At 39.3% G+C, this 22,619-nt stretch overlaps 1 protein-coding gene across 1 annotated transcript in view; it reads left to right on the top strand.

The window, feature by feature from the left end:
- TXNRD1 (thioredoxin reductase 1) overlaps window positions 1-22,619 on the top strand; it is a 116,474-nt gene that overhangs the window by 4,697 nt on the left and 89,158 nt on the right. The window contains exon 2 of the mRNA XM_034987686.1: window positions 20,290-20,576. The gene's annotated coding sequence lies outside the window, so the exon portion shown is untranslated. The remainder of the gene's footprint in view (window positions 1-20,289; window positions 20,577-22,619) is intronic.

Below are 22,619 nucleotides of genomic sequence, written 5' to 3'. Positions count from 1 at the left end.
TGCACTTCAGATGTCAGTGTCTCTTGGATGAAAAACTGAGCTGAACAGGTGGTGTGAGGTGGGATAGACTGAGAATCAGCTTGTTATGAATGGACAGGCCACAGTTGAGGGATTGAAACTTTAAATTCACTGCAAGGACAGGCAGGTAACAATAGGGGTGGAGACTAGGATGACCAGGGGACAGAATGTGCTAAAAGGGGGCTCAGCTCTCTTTCGCTGGGTGGGAAGATGACTCTAGTGCTGCCAGACCTTTAGATTTTTTCAGGAGAAACTAGAAATCCATATTTATTTATTGTTTTTGTGACTTCTTCCCGTTTGTAAATGTCAGCAATAATTCAATTAAATAAAACCCTGAGGGCCAAACAAGATACGATTGCAGGTCATTATGGTCTGCGAATGTGTAGATTCAAGCCCGCATACGTTCGGGAAAAGAAAATGGGCCCTTTTGAACGTGTAAGAGCAGTAGCCGAGGCAGAAAGCAGTTTTTTTTGTGGTTTTTTTTGTAGATAGCAATGCAACACAGAGAAATGATTGAGTGAACAGTGTAATGACCAAAGTATGATTCTCTAAAAGTTAGAAACATGATTCTTGTAAAAAATAAGATGAACATGTATAAAAATTTATTAAACTAAATGTATGAAGGAATCAGTAGGTGGTAAAGCTACCGATTTGAAGGAGAATCCAAGGAATAGAGACTTAATCGGTCAAAGAATTGCTGAATTGAATTTGCTAGTAGTTACAACACTGGTTAATGTCCTACAGGGCAATAAAACTGTAACCTCTGGTATTACTGGACAGACACGTACAAGTTAACATAAAACGTCAGTGTCCCCGGGGGTGCCCGGTGGCTCAGTGGGTAGAGCATATGACTCTTGGTCTTGGGGTTGTGAGTTCGAGCCCACACTGGGTGTAGAGATTACTTAAAAATAACATCTTTAGGGCGCCTGGGTGGCTCAGTTGGTTAAGCGACTGCCTTCGGCTCAGGTCATGATCCTGGAGTCCTGGGATCGAGTCCCGCATCGGGCTCCCTGCTCGGCGGGGAGTCTGCTTCTCCCTCTGACCCTCCTCCCTCTCATGCTCTCTGTCTCTCATTCTCTCTCTCTCTCAAATAAATAAATAAAATCTTAAAAAAAAAAATAACATCTTTAAAAAACAACAAAACTTCAGTGTCTGGACACTAACGAAATAGCAAAGTCAAGAACAGGTACATTCTTTTAAAGGATTGAATGTCCTTCAGTGGGCTTGTTAAACAATGCCCCAGTATGACATTGAAATGGCATTGTCATCCTCTTCCTTTATTTCCAAGCTTTGGATACTTTTTCTTAAGATCATGGATATTATACCATAGTTATGATTAATGTGGAGTTATCACTCACTTATTTCCTGGTATTTTAAGCTGCTTATTCCTCCTTCGCCAATGTACTGCACAAATTTGACTACTTTTTCAGGTATGTGCCGTAGCCTGCAAAAGGTTTAAACCACTGTGAGCATATTGAAGACTTGCACCCCTCTATATCCAGTTAATGATTGTTTCATTGAATGCTTTATCATAAGGATTTACTTTGAAGTGGATACCGTGCTCTCTGTCATCATGTTTGTTTTAGGTTTAAGGAAGTAATTGTACGTATTTGAGCAACGGCTAGGTGTTTTTTGGTTTTTTTTTTTAATGTATGCAATGAGATCAAAGAAAAAGTATGGGGGGGGTAGTAGAAGGAACTAGAACTTGGTAATTGGCTCGCCACCCCAACAGGTTTAGTCAGAAATGTAATACTGGGCTAAACAATCTTTATGTTGGGAGAGCAGGGAGCAAGGTTTCTTTGTACCTGTTTGTAGTAGGATTCCATGGTATCTTTCTGAATGTGAATTGATCTGCTAGACTGGTAACATGATCCTCAGGATTTGGTCGAGCTGATATCTCTGGGCAGGAGGGGGTGTCCAGGCCAAAGTAGAATGAAAGGGAAGCTGACCGGGTATTGGTCCTCAGTGAAGCCTAGGGAATAGCAGTAACAACTCTCTGGTATCACTAAGAGGCAGCCAGGGGTGGGGATGGCAAGGAGGGAGGAGAAAAGCTTGGGCCAGTGTGTGTCTGGCAGCTGGTTTTCGGGTACAACAGCCAGAATAGACTTGCTAAAGAATACTAATTGTATTTATTAAAGCAACACAACAAAACAAAGTCAAATCAACATCTTGGCTCTGGGTGTGGGCAGAGTAATGTGGGAAGGGGAGGGAGTAGATTTTTTTTTTTTAAGATTTATTTATTTTTAGAGAGAGAGAGCGCATGAGCAGGAGGAGGTGGGAGGGGGAGAGGGTCTCTAGAGCAGACTCCCCCGCTGAGTGAGGAGCCTGATGCAGGGCTTGATCCCATAACACAGGAGATCATGGCCTGAGCCGAAACCGAGTCTGATGCTTAACTCACTGAGCCACCCAGGCACCCCAGGAGGGGGTAGATTTTAAAGAGATTTGTATGCAGATCTTCTCTTTTTGCATAGGTACTGATTAATAATCATTCTTACTAGATTAGACCAATGCTGGAGCTTCTAGTGAAGTTTCTTTTAAGAACAAAGGACCTTTGACAGGTTTAGACCTCTTTTAAGCCTTTCTCTCTTGCATTTGGCACATTTTTTTTTCCTGTTCCCTGACCTTGCCAAGCTGCCTCATTCATTTGTTCTTGAACATTTGGTTTTCTGCCTAGAATACTCTCCCTTCTCCTCTTTGCTGTGCAAACCCTCCTTACCCATCAAGACCCATTCCAAATGACAGTTTTGTGATTCCCCAAGTAGTGTTAGTGTTGCCCTTTGTGGACACCTATGGCCCTTTCCATTCCCGTTATAGGACATATAGTGCAATGTGTAGTGCGCTCTGCTAGACTGACTTCCCAGGGCAAGGATGTCTTGCTCAGAGTTGAATTCCCTGTTTGGGATGGTGTATCATGGTGTATAGTAGATGCTCAATAAATGCTTGAATGAAGTGAGTCAAGTTACTCCCTTCTGTGTGATTTTCCTTTCTTCCTTCCTTCCTTCCTTCCTTCCTTCCTTCCTTCCTTCCTTTCTTCCTTCCTTCCTTTCGAGAGAGAGAGAGAGAGAGCCCATGCACCCACACAAGCATGGGAGGGGCAGAGGGAGAGGGAGAGAGAGAATCTTAAGCAGGCTCCACGCTTAGAATAGAGTCTGAGGCAGGGCTTGGTCTCACGACCCTAAGATCATGACCTGAGCCGAAACCAAGATTTGGACGCTTAATGAACTGAGACAACCAGGTGCCCCTCCTATCTGATTTTTCTATCCCAATGACAGTCAACCCAGGACCATCTTTTTTCCCTTGGAAACTTCTTTTATCTAATTCTCTTTCCCCAACTCTTTGGAATCCTACAAATGGGACATCTCCAGTAGGTAAAATTGCCCTTGTGATGAGGGAGAGGGAATGGTATTGCCAATATCCCATATGGAATATTGTAATTCCCAGTAATACAGTTTTTTTGAAAGAGAGGATAACTCCTAAGGCAGTCTTGTAAATTGGGCTACATTTACTCATTCAACACTTAAACTAACCATCTTATAGATGTTAGGCATTGTTGTAGGTGTTGGGGTGATGAGCAAACATGTCTTTCTGGGGTTGTTTTCTAGAGTAATATATAACTTTTGAGACTTTTTGTGAAAAATAGTAATATTTATTGAACACTCATTATGATCCAGGTCCTGTGCTGATTGCTTTACATGTATTAACTCATTTAATCATTGGAACAACCAAATGAGGCAAAGGAGGCACAGAGAAGTAAAGGGCATGTAACTAGTAAGGAGTGGAACAAGGATTCTCACCCAGGAACAGATGCTCTTAACCACTGTCCTATACTGCCTCCCTTAATAGATTGATTAGCCATTTCTAATCTAATGAGAATCTGCATCCCTCCATCCCCTCATAAGTCTTGGAAGTAAAGCATTGTGTTATCGTGAGAACCAGCAGTAGAATTAAAATAAAACTTTTTGGAGGATTGCCAGTACCTGGAGATAGTGAGAAAAAGACCATGTTAAAGATAGTTTAACCTTATATTTAGGGACAAGTAGAATAAAAATTAGTCATAGAAATCTTGAATAGCCCAAAATATCCAGTTTAGGTGATGAACACTGAGTGCTATGGGCTCACTGACCTGCCTACAAAGCTGAGTAGAATCCCTTTATCACTTCTTGTCCACAAGATCAATTGCGTCCCTGGAATATAACCTTGAACCGACTGGAAGAACTTGATATAAAACAACTTAGCTTCAGGGTGGAATATCGTCACCGTCATTACAGGGACAGTGTATTTGAGGGCTGCTTATTTAGATTATGGCTCCATAAGTCACTTGAGGGGCAATGGAAAGAGAATTAGAGTCAAGAAAACAAAGTTCTAGTTCTTGTTGTACCATCAACTAGCTGTATGATCTTAGACAAGTTCCATAGCACTTTTGGGCCTTGGTTTCCTTTGCAAAATAAAGTGAATGGATAAATATTAAGTCTTTTCCAGCTCTAATATTCTGCGGCTCTGTCTCCCAGAAAAATTAATCATCGAGTCCCCAAATGCATAGGAAATGTAATAATTCCAAATAAAAATGCCTAGCATTTTATAGGATTCCACAATATACAAAGTAATTTCACATGTATTATCTAAGACATGTCTTTTTTCCGGTCTTGGCTGCTGGAATGCATGCCTGAATAATTACTAAGATTTTAACTCATTCAATTCATTTTATGTGGGCAAGTCAGTAACTTCTGACATAGCAAGAAAGAACTTGCTTTAAAGTAATAAATATACTAAGATCCAAATAATGTCTTGATTGCATTTTTAAAAGATTTGAGTAGAAGAGTGTGCATAAATTAAAGTATATTTCTGGAACCCATTCTCTGAAAGGAATGATCCTTAAATTCATGTCCCTCTTCTACCTATAAGGTCTCAATTACAGTCTTGTTTTTTATTTTATTTTATAGCACAGGAAATGAGTGTATCTTTTGGGATATCTTTTTAAATTTTATTTTTTAATTTAACATACAAGTAAAATTGACATTTTTGGTGTTAGTTTTAGCACATGTATACACAATCAGGTTACATAACAGTTCCATAACCCCCTTATGCTGTGCTGTCCTTTTGTGGATACAACCAACCCCTACTTGTAACTTCTGGGAACCACTATCTCTTCTCCATCAATATAGTTTTGCATCTTCAGGAATGTCATATAAATAGAATTACACAATATGTAACCTTTGAGATTTTTTCCCACAGTATAATGCCTTAGAGTTCATCCAATTTGTTGTGTGCAACTATAGTTTATTCCATTTTATTGCATTTATTACATTGTTTGAATGTACCATAATTTATTACCTTTCATTCATTGAAGGATATTTGGATTGTTTCCTTTTTTTTTTTTTTTGATTATAGAACATTTGTATAAGGGTTTTGAATTGAGATATAACTAACATAGCATAAAAAAAATCACCATTTAGGGGCGCTTGGGTGGCTCAGTCAGTTGAGCGTCTGCCTTCAGCTCAGGTCATGATCCCAGTGTCCTGGGATTGAGCCTGGCATCAGGCTCCGTGCTCAGTGGGGAGCCTGCTTCTCCCTCTCCCTCTGCCTGACTGTCTGCCTACCTGTGATCTCTCTCTCTCTGTGAAATAAATAAATAAAATCTTTAAAAAAAATCACCATTTAAAGGTGCATAATTCAGTGTGAAACCATGTAATTTTCACTACCCCTAAAAGAAACCTTGTACCCATTAGCAGTAAATACTACCACCAGCCCTGTCAACCACCAGCCTACCTTCTGAAGTCTCTATAGATTTGCCTCTTCTGGACATTTTATAGAAGTTGAATCATATAATGTATATTCTTTGTGACTGGCTTCTTTCACTTAGTATGTTTTCAAGTTTTAAACATGCTATAGCATGTTACCAGTACTTCATTTCTTTTTGTTGCCAAATAATACTCCATTGTATGGATATGCCACAATTTATTTATTCATCAGTTGATGGACATTTGGGTTGTTTCTACTTTTTAGCAGTTATGTATAATGCTGCTGTGAATAGTAGTGTATAAGTTTTGGGGGGACACATTTTCTTTTTGGGGGGATATATACTTAGAAGTTGAATTGCTGGATCATATGATAATTGTATTTATTTATTTATTTATTTATTTTAAAGATTTTATTTATTTATTTGAGAGAGAGAATGAGATAGAGAGAGAGCATGAGAGGGGGGAGGGTCAGAGGGAGAAGCAGACTCCCCGCCAAGCAGGGAGCCCGATGTGGGACTCAATCCCTGGACTCTAGGATCATGACCCGAGCTGAAGGCAGTCGCTCAACTAACTGAGCCACCCAGGCGCCCTGATAATTGCATTTAACTGAGCAATTGCCAAACTGTTTTCTAAAGGGTCCATACCATTTTACATTCTCGCCAGCAATGTATGAGAGTTCCAATTTCTCCACATCCTTACTAACACTTGTTATTGTCTCTTTTCTATTTTACCCATCCAAGTGTTTGTGAAGTGGCATCTCACTGTGGTTTTGATCTGCATTCCCTAATGACTGATAATGTTGAACATCTTTTCATGTGCTTATCGATTATTTATATATCTTCTTTGGAAAAATATCGTTCAAACCCTTTTCCCATTTTGTGATGGGCTATTTGACAAATATCCTGAGTTTTTTTTATATATTCTAGATACAAGTCCCTTATCAGATACATGATTTGCAAATATTTTCTCCCATTCTGGAGGTTATTTTTTTAAGTTTACTTGATGGTGTCTTTTGAAGCACAAAACTTTAAAAATTTTGATGAAGTCTAATGTGTTGTTTTCTTTCTTTTTTTTTTTTTTAAGATTTTATTTATTTATTTGAGACAGAGAGAATGAGAGAGACAGAGAGCACATGAGAGGGGGGAGGGTCAGAGGCAGAAGCAGACTCCCCGCCGAGCAGGGAGCCTGATGCGGGACTCGATCCAGGGACTCCAGGATCATGACCTGAGCCGAAAGCAGTCGCTTAACCAACTGAGCCACCCAGGCGCCCCTAATGTGTTGTTTTCTTTTGTTGCTTGTGCTTTTGATGTTGTATCTAAGAAACTATCCAAGGTCACAAAGCTTTACTATCATGTTTTTTTTCTAAGAATTTTATAGTTTTTAAAAAATTTTTTGAAGATTTATTTATTCATTTAGAGAAAGAGCATGAGTGGGAAGGGCAAAGAGAGAGGGAGACAGAATCTCAAGCAGACTCCCCGCTGAGTGTGGAACCCGACACAGGGCTCAGTCTCACTACCCTGAGACTGTGCCACCCAGGCACCCCAAGGTTTTTATAGTTTTAATTCTTATATTTAGTTGTATGATATATCTTGAGTTAATTTTTATGTATGGTATGAGGAAAAGGTCCAACTTCATTCTTTTGCATATGGGTATCCAGTTATGTCAGTACCATTTGCTGAAAAGACAGTTCTTTCCCCATTGAATTGTCTTGACACCCTTGTCAAAGATCAATATAACAGTTTATTTCTGGAGTTACAATTCTATTGCATTGATCTGTATGTCTATCCATATGCTAGTCCCACACTATCTTGATTACTAATGATTTGTAGTGAGTTTTGAAATTAGGAAGTGTGAATACTCCTACTTTGTTTTACTTTTTCAAGGTTGTTCTGGCATTTCTGGGTCCCTTGTATTTCCATATGAATTTTAGGATCAGCTTGTCAATTTCTGCAAAAAAGACAGCTGGGATTTTGATAAGGACTGCATTGAATCTATAGATTAATTTGGGGGTATACTGCGATCTTAGCAATATTAAATCTTAAAGTCAGTGAATTTGAGATGTGTTTCCATTTAGTTAGTTCTTTAAATTCTTTCAAAGATGTTTCGTAGTTTTCAATGTGTAGGTCTTGCCCTCTTTTTATTATTTATTTATTAAAGATTTTATTTGTTTGTCAGAGAGAGAGAATGAGCACAAGCAGGGTGAGCAGCAGTCAGTGGGAGAAGCAGACTCCCCGCTGAGCAGGGAGCCCGATGCGGGACTTTATCCCAGGACCCTGGGATCATGACCTGAGCTGAAGGCAGACGCTTAACCGACTGAGTCACCCAGGCGTCCCAGTGTGGCTTGTTAAACTTTTCCCAAGTAGTTTATTCCTTTAAAGGTTATTGTAAATGGAAAAAAAAAAATGCTTGCCTAACTTCATTTTCAGATTGTTCATATATAGGGATATAATTGATTTTTCTATTTCAATCTCGTATCTTACAACCTTGCTGAACTTGCTTATTCTAAGAGGGGTGTGTGTATGTGTGTGTGTGTGTTTTCTACATAGAAGGATTTTCTACATAGAAGATTTTGTTATCTGTGACTATAGATAGTCTTATTCTTTCTTTTCAACTTGGATACCTTTTATTTCTTTGCCTAATTGCCCTGGTTATAACTTCCAGTACAGTGTTGAATAGAAGTGGCAAGAGCAGACATCCTTATCTTATTCCTGATATTAGGGGGAAAGCATTCCGTCTTTCTTTTTTATTATTATTATTATGTTATGTTAGTCACCATACAGTACATCATTAGTTTTTGATGTAGTGTTCCATGAATCATTGTTTGTGTATAACACCCAGTGTTCCATGCAAATACATGCCCTCCTTAATCCCCATCACCGGGCTAGCCCCTCCCCCCCCCCCTAAAACTCTCAGTTTATTTCCTGGAGTCCATAGTCTCTCATGGTTCGTATGCCCCTCTGATTTCCCCCCCTTCATTTTTCTCTTCCTTCTCCTAATGTCCTCCATGCTATTCCTTATGTTCCACAAAGAAGTGAAACCATATGATAATTGTCTTTCTCTGCTTGACTTATTTCACTTAGCATAATCTCCTCCAGTTCCATCCATGTTGATGCAGTTGGTGGGTATTCATCCTTTCTGGTGGCTGAGTAATAGTCCATTTTTGATATGGACCACATCTTCTTTATCCATTTGTCTGTTGAAAGGCATCTGGGCTCTTTCCACAGTTTGGCTACTGTGGACATTGCTGCTGTGAACATTGGGGTGCATGTGGCCCTTCTTTTCACTACATCTGTATCTTAGGGGTAAATACCCTGTAGTGCAATTGCTGGGTCATAGGGTAGCTCTATTTTTAACTTTTTGAGAAACCTCCACTCTATTTTCCAAAGTGGTTGTACCAACTTGCATTCCCACCAACAGTGTAAGAGGTTCGTTCCCCTTTCTCCACAACTTCTCCAACATTTGTTATTTCTTGCCTTGTCAATTTTTGCCGTTCCCTCTTTCACCATTTGGTATGATGTTAGCTGTGGTTTTTCATAGATGGCCTTTATCAGGTTGAGAAAGTTTCCTTCTATTCCTAGTTTGCTGAGTATTTTTTTATCATGAAACGTTATTAGATTTTGTCAAATGTTTTTTCTGCATCTGTTGAGATGATCATGTGGTTTTTGTTTTTTATTCTATAAATATAAGATTACATCAGTTGATTTTTTTCATATGTTAAATCAACCTATGCGAAGTTAATCCTGGGATAAATTCCACTAGGTCATTCATACATAATCATTCCTATATGTTGCTGGATTTGGTTTGCTAATATTTTGTGGAGGATTTTGTGTCTTTAGGGAATATTGTTCTGCGTTTTTCTTTTCATGTAATGTTCTTGTCTGGTTTTCAGGGTAATAGTGGTTTCATAAATTGAGTCAGGAAATGTTCCTTCCTTTTCTATTTTTTGGAAGAGTTTGTGAAGAATTGGTGTTAATTCTGCTTTGGATGTTTGTTAGAATTCACTAATGAAGGCATCTGAGCCTGGGCTTTTCTTTGTGAGAAGTATTCTTTCTTTTTTTTTTTTTTAAAGATTTTATTCATTTATTTGACAGAGAGAGAGCGAGAGCAGGAACACAAGCAGGGGGAGTGGGAGAGGAGAAGCAGGCTTCCTGCCGAGCAGGGAGCCCGATGCCGGGCGCGATCCCAGGGCCCTGGGATCATGACCTGAGCCGAAGGCAGACGCTTAATGACTGAGCCACCCAGGCGCCCCATGAGAAGTTTTCTTGATTATTAACTCAACTCTTTACTTGTTATAGGTCTTTTCAGATTTGCATTTCTTCTTGAGTCAGTTTGGGTAGCATGCCTTTCTAGGGATTGTCCATTTCATGTATGCAGTATGTTGGCATACAATTGATCGTGATGGTTTTTTTTTTTTTTTTTAGACCATTAATATGGTAGATTACATTGATTGAATTTTGAATATTGGACCAGCCTTGTATCCCCAGGATAAACACCATTAGCTCATGGTGTATTATTATTTTTTTATATATTGCTGGAGTTAATTTGCCATTATTTTGTTGAGGAATTTCATATCTTTGCTTATGAGGGATATTGGTCAATAGTTTTATTATCTTTTAATATCCTTGTCTAGTTTGGGTATCAGGGTAATACTGGCCTCATAAAATGAGCTGGAAAATAATCCTTCCTCCTGTATTTTCTGGACAAGACTGTGTAGATTGGTAGAGTATCTTTTATTAATTTTTTTCTCCTCCTGGTATTCTTTGTGTGTGATATGTGTGATGTGTGATGTGAAAATGTTGCTCAATCAGAGGGACTTCTAATCAGAGGGACTTCTAAATACATCTGCTTTCTATAGTTTTCTCTTAAGCCCTGGGGTTAGAATAAATCTGTTTAAATAGAATGCCACCTTATCTTTTGTTTCTAAACCTTTTTGAGGGAATTGGAAAGATTGAGACAGTTTTTTCAAAACCCTAGTGTTGGTCACATTGGCTGGACATTTTAATGTACTATGATTACTCCATTCATTGGCTAGTCTTTTTTTTTTTTTTTTTAAAGATTTTATTTATTTGACAGAGAGAGACACAGTGAGAGAGGGAACACAAGCAGGTGGAATGGGAGAGGGAGAAGCAGGCTTCCCACCGAGCAGGGAGCCCGATGCAGGGCTTGATCCCAGGACCCTGGCATCATGACCTGAGCCGAAGGCAGACGCTTAACGACTGAGCCACCCAGGCGCCTCTCATTGGCTAGTCTTAACACTCATTAGGTAACATAAAGAATATGAAAAATGCAAAATATTTTCTGTATAAATGTTTGAAGCATGTTTATTGAAATTATGAGAATTAATGGTCTAGTGTAGTTGAGAGCTTTTTAGCTAGCTCTTAAGTGGTATTTAGTAGGGGAGTGTGTGTGTGCGGGTGAGTGTATGTACATGCGTGTGAGGGATCAGTGGTGTCATTTTCCACAGATTCTTTTTATATTTTAGTGGCTATAATTCAGGTTTTATAGTGGGTATGTTATACAATTGAAGGTGACATCTACATTTTTTTCCATGTAGATGCTTTGTGTTCACAAAGGGCATATTTGTAGAAGTTTTGTATGTATCTAGACCAACTCATATCACAGCTGAAGAAATTAAAATCCAGAGGGCAGTATTAAATCAAAGATATATCTCCCAAGTCATTGAAAGTCATTTTTTGAAGGACATACTAAGGAAAACTTCTCAATTTTATTCTTTCATGTAACATCTTTTATGTTTTTACGCTTCTGATTTTAAAAAACTTCTATAGTATTTCCTTTGAAATGATTTTCTTACTAATAGCATCAATATGAAATTTAACAGCTAGGTGAAAGGAAGTTGGATTTTCTTCTTCTTCCATTTGGTCCTTCAGTAAGCCTTCTAAGGTCACTGTAGTAGATCCTAACCCTGACAGGATAATCTTTGGGCTAAGTGATCCAGTAAATAACACTAACCTTACTCCCACTCCCTTGCACCCCCACAAAAAGAGTCAGTTTCCAGTGACAACACACTTGAGCTTCTGGCATATTTTCTCCTACCATATATCAGTCATTTGGAGAAGAGATACTTCCTTTCAAATGTGTATTCTCAGGCTCATATAGCTACCAAATCCTAGACATGGCATATAATCACATTAGCATACAACTGTGGGGTAAGGCAAGTGGGAAACTCCTAGTAGGTAGGACCTTCAACACAACCCAGGTTTAATTTTAACCTTCCAACGAGACTCCTCTGAAGGAGATAAAGAAGAAGAACTATAATCAGGATGTTGTAGGCCTGTTTGTAGCAGCTTGCCTGCAACATAGTAAGTACTTTACATGACAAGTTCTTTGTGAGAACTAAAAATCCCTTTGTGGCTTAAAAAAGCATCCTAGTGTTTTGTTTTAATTTGGCAAATAAATACTACTAAAAACTAAGATATATTTATTATATTCAGCATCAGAGAAGTCACCATGATGTCCTATGAAGGAGTTTTTAGTCTTCCTTCTTATGTTGTTTTATTGTTCTAGCATGTCTCATACCCTGCAGACTTTAAAAAGCACACATAATTATCTTGTCTTCTCGCTTTATAGATCATGTCATGCTTCCTCATTAAAGCTTCCCCACTCTTAGGTTTTTTATGGAATAACTTGTTATTTCATGGAGTCTTATTAGACCCGAGTGTAATAATATTCTGTGTGTCATGTGGGTTGAATAAAATACTATTAATATTGTTAATTTGTTAAAAGAAATCTAAAAGTAGTGGTGTGTTTGCAAAACTCTTGAGCCGAATAAAAAGCTTAAGAGCTATAGGATTTGCAGAAAACCTAGATTTCTTCTGACGTCTTATCGTCCAGATGCTTTTAACCGCAGGCAACGGGGTAAAAACACGCATGTGACATCTACAAACCAGAAAGTGATGACAGTGGGCAGAGTGGAGTGCTATAAAAATTTTATCATCACATTTGAAGTGATCGTATTGCTTATTAATGGCAGAAATTCGAGTTCTAGCAAGTGGCAGTTTTAGTCTGTGTTTCACTTTGCCATTTTGCTTTCTTTTGCTGGGCTCCTCTCTGCTTTCCCCCTTGTTTCTCTGCTCTGAAATTTATGAGCCACTTCTCTCATCTTTTGACAGCCTTGACCTGGTACTCTCAGAAGTCTAAGCAGTCAACTCTAATAATGATCTGCTGCTGGTTTTCTGTCCTTGTGACCACACCATAGAAAGGCAGGCCTCTGGAGCCTCATGCAATGTGTGAGGATCAAGAAAGGAGGGGAATGTTGAATCTGTTTGTTCTTTAGTTGGAGTCAAGCCACCTAACTCCTTCTTCTCCTACCCCTCCCCCCCCTTCTTCTTCTTCTTCTGGCTACGTTTAATTTAAGTGGCATGGAATTAGAACTAACAACAACAATAAAAGCAATTAAAAAAAGTTTTTTAAGAGAGGCCTAGATTGAAGGACTTCCCCATTCTAATCAGTTTTGGGGGCTTTGGATGAGAAGCCAAGTTGTGTTTATTTAGTTTTAAGAGAAGAATATTATTTTTCAGTCCTAAATAAAAAAAATTAACTCCTATGGAAACTCTACTTTTCATGTTTTCTTTCTTTCAAATCTTTCAAAACGTCAAGGTTGGTGGTTTTCCAACTTTTGGTCTTGGTACCCCTTCACATTGTTAAGGATGCCAACAGTGAAAAAGGCAAATATATCTTATTATTATGAAAATAGTTTTGAGCTCAGGGATTCCAGAGGTGTGCCTCCCACATCTTGAGGGCCACTGGTCTAGGAGATGTTTATGTTGCCTGAACAAAGGAAATCAATAAATCAGTCCCAGAGATTCCTTATTAGCTACAGATTGATGTACCCAAATGGGCTGCCTTTCAACTTCCTGAGTTTTTCATAACTTAAACCAGCCATGTGCAGAGACATGACTAAAGGTGATGGAATGAAGACGAATGAGCCAGACTTTTCCCACAAATCTGAACAGGAATGTACTATTATGGACTCTGTAGAAGAGCTTTGAAGGCTATTATTCCAGAAATTCTAGCAATTCCCCCAGTCAACAGAAAGGTTGAAAGACTAATATAATGAATACCGCTATTCTCTTAAGATTCACATTTTGCTACATTTGTTTTATTTTTCTTCCTTACATCCCCTTTTCTCTCCCAATCAGTCTTTCTCTCTCTACACACACACACACACACACACACACACTCTCTCTCTCTCTCTTACTTTTATCCTGAACCATTTGAAATAAGTTACAGACATCATGACTTTCAGCCATAAGAATTTCGGCATGTGTCTCCTAAGAACAAGTACTTTTCCATGTAAACCAGGTGGACTTAACACAATAATATCATCCTATGTAAGTTCATATGAAAATTTACTCAGTTGTGGGGTACCTGGCTGGCTCAGTCCATGGAGCATGTAACTCTTGATCTTGGGATTGTGAGTTGGAGCCTCTAATTAAAGATCATATATTGCAATTTGTGGCCAATTATTATGTCTTGCAAAAAAAATTTTTTTTAAGTTTGAGAAATATAAGAAAGGAAAAGTCATGCATAATTCTATCGTGCCATATTGCATATCCCTTTTCAGGATTCCTATATGCAAAGTTTCACGTAATTATAAAACTATGGTACATAGGATTTGGTATTGTTTCTTTGCAATTAACATTATGTCAAACCATTTCCATATTGTTTTTTTTTCTTTTTTCCACATTGTTTTGACTCTTGCATAGTATAGAACCATTAAAATTACTGAAGAACAAGAAAATTATTGTCCAACAAGAAAAATGTTGGACATGTGTTGTTTTCCAATTTTTTACTATAACCAATGATCCTGTGTTGGTAATATGTAGATAAAAAGAATGGACTGAGGGCGCCTGGGTGGCTCAGTTGGTTAAGCCTCTTCAGCTCAGGTCATGATCTCAGGGTCTTGGGATCAAGCCCCACATAGGGCTCCCTGCTCAGTGGGGAGTCTGCTTCTCCCTCTCCCTCTGCCCCTCCCTGCTTGTGTTCTCTGTCAAGAATAAATATATAAAATCTAAAAAAAAATAAAAGGGTGGATTGAGGATGGGAATAGAAAGGGGTGAAGGAGGCTGGAGAGTAGGAATACAATCTGTTTGCAATTTAGCCTTTGGAGAGAGAAAGGCAGCAGAGATAAGATACAACTTTGTCCTTGCCTTAGAAAGGTGATAGACATGTTCAAGAGGTAGAGAATGGAGAATGTTGATAAGTCAGTGGCCTATTTTGTTCTGCTGGATTTCACAGGAATTTAACATGATTGTTCCTAAAACTATAGAACTCATGTTGAAAAGAGATTTGGAAATTTTCTCGTTAACTACATGATGCTAATTGTATTAATAAAAATTACTAAAAGTTTTTCCTATGAGACAGTGAAGAGATGAGGGTCATTGTTATGAATATAATGTTTTCATTAGTTTAAATTTTTTGTTTTTAAGATAAATTCCTATAAGAATCCTTGGTTAAAAGGTATGGCTATTTCATCGGTTTTTGATCCACACTGTCAAATTGTTTTCAAAAAGAATAGTAACAGCTTATATTATATACCCTCTTATGTTCATGGACTTGCTTCATTGTACATTGACCAGCACTGGGAGTTTCCATTTTTATTATTTTTTAAAGATTTTATTTATTTATTTGACAGAGAGACAGAGACAGAGATAGTGAGGGAGGGAACAGAAGCAGGGGGAGCGGGAGAGGGAGAAGCAGGCTCCCTGCTGAGCAGGGAGCCCGATGTGGGACTTGGTCCCAGAACCCTGGGATCATGACCTGAGCCAAAGGCAGATGCTTAACGACTGACCCACCCAGGTGCCCCTCCATTTTTAATATGTAAGAAATGATACTTCGTCGCTTTAATCTGCATTTCTGATTTTGAAAGAAAAGTAAAAAGACATTTTGTTCTAGGTTTGCTCTTTTCTTTCTAATGAATTGGTTGCTCCTGTTCTTTATTCACTTCATCATTTGTGGTCCTGCTGTTTCTTTACCAATTTTCTTGAGTTTTTTTTGTTCTTTTTTTCTTTTATTATGTAGGTATTTTCTCTAGGCTGCTCTTTTGCTTTAAAAAAATTGTTATTATTATTACTATTATTTTGCAGTATAGTCTGTTGCTCTTTTCCTTTGTATTTATTTCTAAGTTTAGGAAGTTATCACCTCATTAGAGATCTGGTAATGATTCTATTTAACATGCTTTGTTATATAGTAAGAGATAAGGGAAGAAACTTTTTTCCAAATTATCAAGCCATCATTACCATGCTATTTTAATTTTTTTTTTTTTTTAAGAGAGAGATGGGGGTGGGGCAGAGGGAGAGGGAGAGAGAGAATCCCAAGTAGCCTTCATGCCCAGTGTGGAGCCTGACACAGGGCTCAATCTCATGACCCTGAGATCATGACCTGAGCTGAAATCAAGAGTTGGACACTTAACCGACTAAGCCACCCTGGCGCCCCATTACCATACTATTTTAAAAAATACATTTTTTCTTTATTGCTTTGTGCTGTCTTTTTATCATAAATTATTCTATATTTGTCTATTTCCTGGCCATCCATTCTCTTTCATTGATGTGCATAATTTTTATGAGTGTTAAGTATGGAGCACTTTTATTATTAACTTTTGGTTTGAGTTTTTACAAGTGGATAGTAGGTATTTTATTGATTCAAATATTAGGAACTGATCTTAGGCATAAGAGTTGGGGCAAAAAAAAGAAACTCATAATTACAACTTCATCTGAGTTTTTCTAACCACATGGTTCTTGCCACACTTACTTAATATATTTCTTTGAATGCTGATTCAAATTTTATTTCAAAATGAGGGGAAACATTTAAAAATAAAATTTGCCTTTTTTGTCAGAAGCAGAGTTTAAGGAAAAGTGCTAATGATTTTGATTAGTTGGGCAATCTCCTATCTATCTATTCATTTGTTTATTTCATGTTTATTTTGGGTGAACAGTCTCTCCCCAGTAATACTGCAGCTCTTTTTGATTGAAGAGGATATCCCTTTCCCTGTGGTGGCCTTGATTTCTGTGTTCCGTGTACTGGCAGGTATCTGAGCTGAATAGGTGGGTGTTGACCTTAGCATAGGTGTTAGGTAAGGAATTGTCACCTTCCTTTAGAGTGAGCGTCCCGTGGAGTCAGAGGAGTCAGTAAGGCATAATGGAATCAAGAGGCTTGTGTGCCAGCCCTGACTCTGACACCAATTAATTACTGTCTGGGGCTCGGTTTCCTCATTAGTTGAATGAATAGGTTGGCCTACTGACCCCCAGTATTTTTCCTATGCTGACGTTCTGTGATTCTCTTTCCACGAGATGTTACCACTAAGAATCCTCATTTCCATGTTGCCTTCTAAAATAAGCAACATGGAAAAGAGAATATGAAAACCAGAGTTTAATTAAAACATTTTGAAGTGTCCTTGGTGAGGCTGGAGGGCATTGGTGCAGCTTATGGATGGCAGATATGAAAGGTCTGGTCTAGAATGTTCTGCAGCAAGTACCAAGCCCCATTGCTCTTTTGGGATCCTATAATTAATTGGCATAGATTTTAGTTTTTCTTTAAGAAGCACCCATTCTTCATATTAGATATGGGGATTTCTTTTTTTTTTTTTTTTTAAAGATTTTATTTATTTATTTGACAGAAAGAGACACAGCGAGAGAGGGAACACAAGCAGGGGGAGTGGGAGAGGGAGAAGCAGGCTTCCCGTGGAGCAGGGAGCCCGATGCGGGGCTCGATCCCAGGACCCCGGGATCATGACCTGAGCCGAAGGCAGATGCTTAACGACTGAGCCACCCAGGCGCCCCAGATATGGGGATTTCTATATCCCTTTTTACTTTATATTTTGGGTATTAGTAATATTTGAATGTTTGGTATATAAAAAAACAGTCACTTAGGTTTTGACACTGTCTTAACCATATATAATAGGGGTTATTTTTTATTTTTTATTATTATTATTTTTTAAGATTTTATTTATTTATTTGAGAGAGAGAATGAGAGACAGAGAGCACGAGAGGGAAGAGGGTCAGAGGGAGAAGCAGACCCCCCGCTGAGCAGGGAGCCCGATGCGGGACTCGATCCCGGGACTCCAGGATCATGACCTGAGCCTAAGGCAGTCACTTAACCAACTGAGCCACCCAGGTGCCCCAGTAGGGGTTATTTTTTTTAAAAATTGTAATTAACTAGCTTAAAAAAAAACTTTCTATAGGGCCACCTGGGTGGCTCAGTTGGTTAAGCGTCTGCCTTCGGTTCAAGTCATGATCCCAGGGTCCTGGGATCGAGCCCTGAGTCCGGCTCCCCACTCAGCGAGGAGCCTGCTTCTCCCGCTCCCTCTGCTGCTCCCCCTGCTTGTGCTCTCGTTCTCTCTCTCAAAATAAAATAAATTTAAAAGAATTAATAAAAAAAATAACTCTTACAACTTAGCAATAAAAAGACAAATAGTCCAATTAGAAAATGCAGAATCTGAACAGACATTTCTCCAAAGAAGATATATATACAAATAATCAATAAGCACATGAAAAGTTGCTCAGCATTACTAGCCATCAGCAAAATGCACATCAAACTACAATGAGACACCATTTCACATCCACTAGGATGGCTAGAACCCAAAAGCAGATCATAAGTGTTGGCAAGGATGTGGAGAAATTGGGGCCCTCATACACTGCTGGTAGGAATGCTGATGCTTTGGAAAACAGTTTGGTGGTTCCTCAAAAGATTTAACATTACTCAATTCTACTCCTAGGTATTTACTCAAAAGAATTAAAAACAGGTATTCAAAACAAAAACCTGTGCACACATGTTCATAGCAGCTCTGTTCACAATAGCCAAAAAGTGGAAGCAGCCCAAATACGGAAACAACCCAAATGTCCATCAATGGATGAATAGATTTAAAAATGTGGTATATTCATACAATGGAATATTATCTGGCCATAGAATAGAAATGAAGCATGGATACATGCTACAGCACAGATGAACCTTAACAAATATAATGCTAAGTGAAAGAACTCAGTTACAAAAGACTACATATTGTATGACTCCATAGAGTAGAGTAGTGGTTGTCTAGAGGTAGGGAAGGGGGAAGGGCTGGCTGGAGGAAAACAGGGAACAACTTCTAATGGCTACAGGGCTTCTTTGCAGGGTGATGAAAATGTTCTCAATTTGATTGTGATGATGGTTGCACAACTTTGACTAAAAACCGTTGAACTGTATACTTTCCATTGGGGAATTCTTAAAAAAAAAAAAAGATTTTATTTATTTATTTATTTGAGAGAGAGAGAGAGCACAAGCAGGGGGAGTGGCAAAGGGTGAGAGGGAAGCAGGCTCCCCGTGGAGCAGGGAGCCTGACACCGGGGCTCAATCCCAGGACCCCAGGGTCATGACCTGAGTTGAAGGCAGACGCTTAACTGACTGAGCCGCCCAGGCGCCCCTCCATTGGTGAATTCTATGGTATATGAGTTATATGTCAGTAAAGCTGTTTTTAAAAACAGTGTGGGTTCTAGAGAATTATAATGTATATTTGAATTCCAGTTCCATCACTTACTGTAAGCTGTGCAACCATGGGGAAGTTGCGTAACCTCTCTGAGTCTGTTTCCTTATTTGCAAAATAGGGATGATGGTAGCAGTGTTTATATAATGATATCCTTCTAAAGATTAAATGAGATGATGCATACAAATATGAACTCCCTGTCAGGTTCTGGGTAAACATTAATATCAACTATGAAGATGATGAGGAGACTGAGAAAGAATGGGTAGGTCTTAGACAAGGAGAAATGAGAGGAAATAACTTATGGAGTAGGTAGTAAGGGTAGGATTGAGCTTGCTTTGTTTGTGGCCCTGGAGAAGAGAGCTTGTTGAAAATATTTACAAGCCAGAGGTAGCAATCTCTCAGTGGTTTTGGCTGATGATGATGGTCAGGATGATAGTGGTGTCATGTGGGGTAACATACCACGAAGCTGGGTCACATTTGTTATGGTGCCAGACTGGGCTGCAGAAAAATCCTGGAGAGGAAAACAGAAAATCTGAAGAAAGTTGTTTTTTTAAATCTTGCCATGCTGTGGCCTGAAGAGCCTGTGTCTGCTTGTCCAGAAGTTAACTGGAGAAAAAGAAGTAAGCCTTGGCTTGAGTTGCCCAATCTCAAGCCCAGCGTTGTGTGAGAAAGGGACGGAATCTCTGATCTTTGGCCCCTCTACATTTAAACCATGGGTAGGTGGGGCTGAGGTAATATGTGGCCCTCAGTGTCAGAACCTGTGACTTAGTCTCCTACCTCAGGGAGGTTCAGTCTCCTGCTATCGTTTGTCAGGGGCCCCTGAGAACTAATCTCGAATGTAGCAAAAACGAATTGGAAATATCCAGTGAGTTGCCAGGAGTCTGCAGTCAGATGACAGAATTTAATGTGTAATCCATGTTCGAGCCCTTCCTCAGACTCCTCATTTTTGTGGTTGGGACTAAAATTGTAAGGCTTGCTGAGTGAATCTAATATTAGGAAATGCATCATCATGTTTTCCTTTCTGATAATTACCGTCCTTGCTTCCATTACTTCTAGCTAAGGATCATCTCCCTGGTCAACCTTTGCCAGAAGACCCAGCCACCGGTGTGAGTGGCCCCTCAGGGCCCAGCAGCCCAAGCATCTCGGACCCCAGAGCCCGGCTTAGGGCCTATATAGACAGCCACCCTGTAGTCATCTTCAGCAAGCCCGTGTGCAAGCGCTGTGCAGAGGGAAGGCTTCAGCCTCCAGGAGCAGCAACATACTGTTGCCTTGAGAAAGTTGAGACTTCGGAGTCTGCTGGAAACAGTTGGATTTCACCTGAGGAAGGGGTTTTCGGTGTGCGTGTAAGTTGCTTCAGAGGTCTTGGAGAGCGATGCTTTGAGAACAAAATGTTGCTTGGGTAATCTCCTGAGTTTTTGCAAAATACTAGATGTTTTCTCAAGGTCAGGCAGATTTGGGGTGGGTGAGCTCCCAGACCAGGTGACTGGTTGCTCTTTTAGGCACTTCTGTAGAGAATATTTTCTAAGGAGCTGTTACTTAAGGTACTCCTAAATTTTGATAAGTACCTCTTCATGCTCATTATGGGGAAAATGACTTCCCAAAGAATAAACTGTGCTTCCTACTTGGTTCTTAGTCTTAGATTATCTGAGAGAAAAGGGCAGTGATCACAGCCATGGGGAGGGTTGGTTTAGTCCACCGTGATTTAACTACAGAATGATGTCGAGAATTGAAAGACAAACCTGATCGGCTGTTTTATGGGAAGGTTGAGGATGTTTAAAAGTCACTGAAACTTAGCTTTAAATTATACTCAGGATAGCTCTAGGACTAGACACAGTGGATTCTTAAGTCAACATAACTGGCCTTCTGTCAGGGTTCACCTGTAGGGTAATTTATTAAGTTTAATTTTCTCTTAGTTTGTCTATCTCTTGACTTATTTTCCAGCTCTCAGAGAGGTTGACCTCAGAAACCTTTTATTCTGTAAGCCTTACACAGAGACAGGCTTCTTGGACTCTGTGTGTGTGTGTGTGTGTGTGTGTCTTCCCTTGTTCTAAATAAGGAAAAAGGAAAGGTGGGCAAGCAGTGGAAACACTGAAAGTAGGCAGAACCTTTCATATTTGTTTCTCACCCAACATAGTCTGCTTCATTGTCATCTGGGGCCTCATCCCTATTAAAGCCATCGTGGAGCCTTTTGCGCAGGATATCATGTTGGGAACAGGGTTGCAAAGAGGTAGGAGACAGAGTCCCATCCCTAGGGGGTTTAGTCAAACTGGGAAGGTAGACCTTGGGTTTAAAAAGAAAAATGATCTGGAGCACCTGGGTGGCTCAGTCGGTTAAGCATCCAATTCTTGATTTTGGTTCAGGTCATGATCTCTGGGTCCTGGGATGGAGCCCCAAGTTGAGCTCCACCCTCAGTGGGGAGTCTATTTCTTCCTCTCCCTCTGCCCCCTCCCCACCCCCCCACCCCCCACTCATGCTCTCTTTGTCTCTCTCTCAAATAAATAAATAGAATCTCAAAAGAAAAGAGAAATGATCTAAGGTAACCGATGCTAAATTCTAAGTGATTAGCATAGGCAGTAAACATTAGAGAATTTGGAAGAGGGCTGTATATTAGAAATCTGCATAATTCCTGGCGTCTGGGAGCTTCATTATATAGCCCTAGTGGTCTTTTGAGGCTCTTCTCCCTTGTTAGTGTAATCTGTAAAATGAAGGGCTTGGACTAGTTGACTGTTGAGATTCCTTTTACTTCTGAAATTATGGAGTTGTCTAGTCTTTTCTGTTTCCAAATAATGGTGAGGAGCCTGAACTGTGAAGTCAGAGTTTGGACCTTGCCTTTGTGACTTATTAGCCATGTGATTTTGGTTAGGTTTTTTACCTGTTGTGTCTCAGGTTCCTCATCTGTAAAATGTGGGTAATAATACACCTATCTCATAAGTTTGTCATGAGGATCAAATTAGCTAATATTTGTAGAAGCCACAGAACATGCCTGGCACATAGTAAATGCTACATAATGTTTTTTAAATGAAAGAACTACTTGCCCTTCCTATTTTCCTATCAGGACTTCACACCTTGGATGGTGATCTTCCTTCATCATTATTGAGCCTCAATTAAGTGGAAATCAACAAATATCTGACTCTATTCCCAGTATAGTTACTCCTATTACAAAGTGGCCGTTTTTTTCTTAACTAGCCTCTCCCTTCGAAACTATGCACATGGTGGTGTAATGGAAGGAACACCTGCAGTTAAAAGGGCTTAGTTCTCATTCTGTAAATCAGTTTCCTCAACAGTAAAGTTGGCAATGCCACCTTATCTACTATATTTGCTAACTACACAGCTTCATGATGAAAACCAAATAATTTCAAATCCATGTGAAAGCACTTGGAAGCCTA

Source organism: Mirounga leonina, unplaced genomic scaffold, assembly GCF_011800145.1.
Source record: "Mirounga leonina isolate KUSES-001 unplaced genomic scaffold, KU_Mleo_1.0 Mir_418, whole genome shotgun sequence".
Classification (NCBI taxonomy): Eukaryota; Metazoa; Chordata; class Mammalia; order Carnivora; family Phocidae; genus Mirounga; species Mirounga leonina.
Note: the sequence above shows the minus strand (reverse complement) of the source record. Positions and strands in the feature narration are given on the sequence as shown.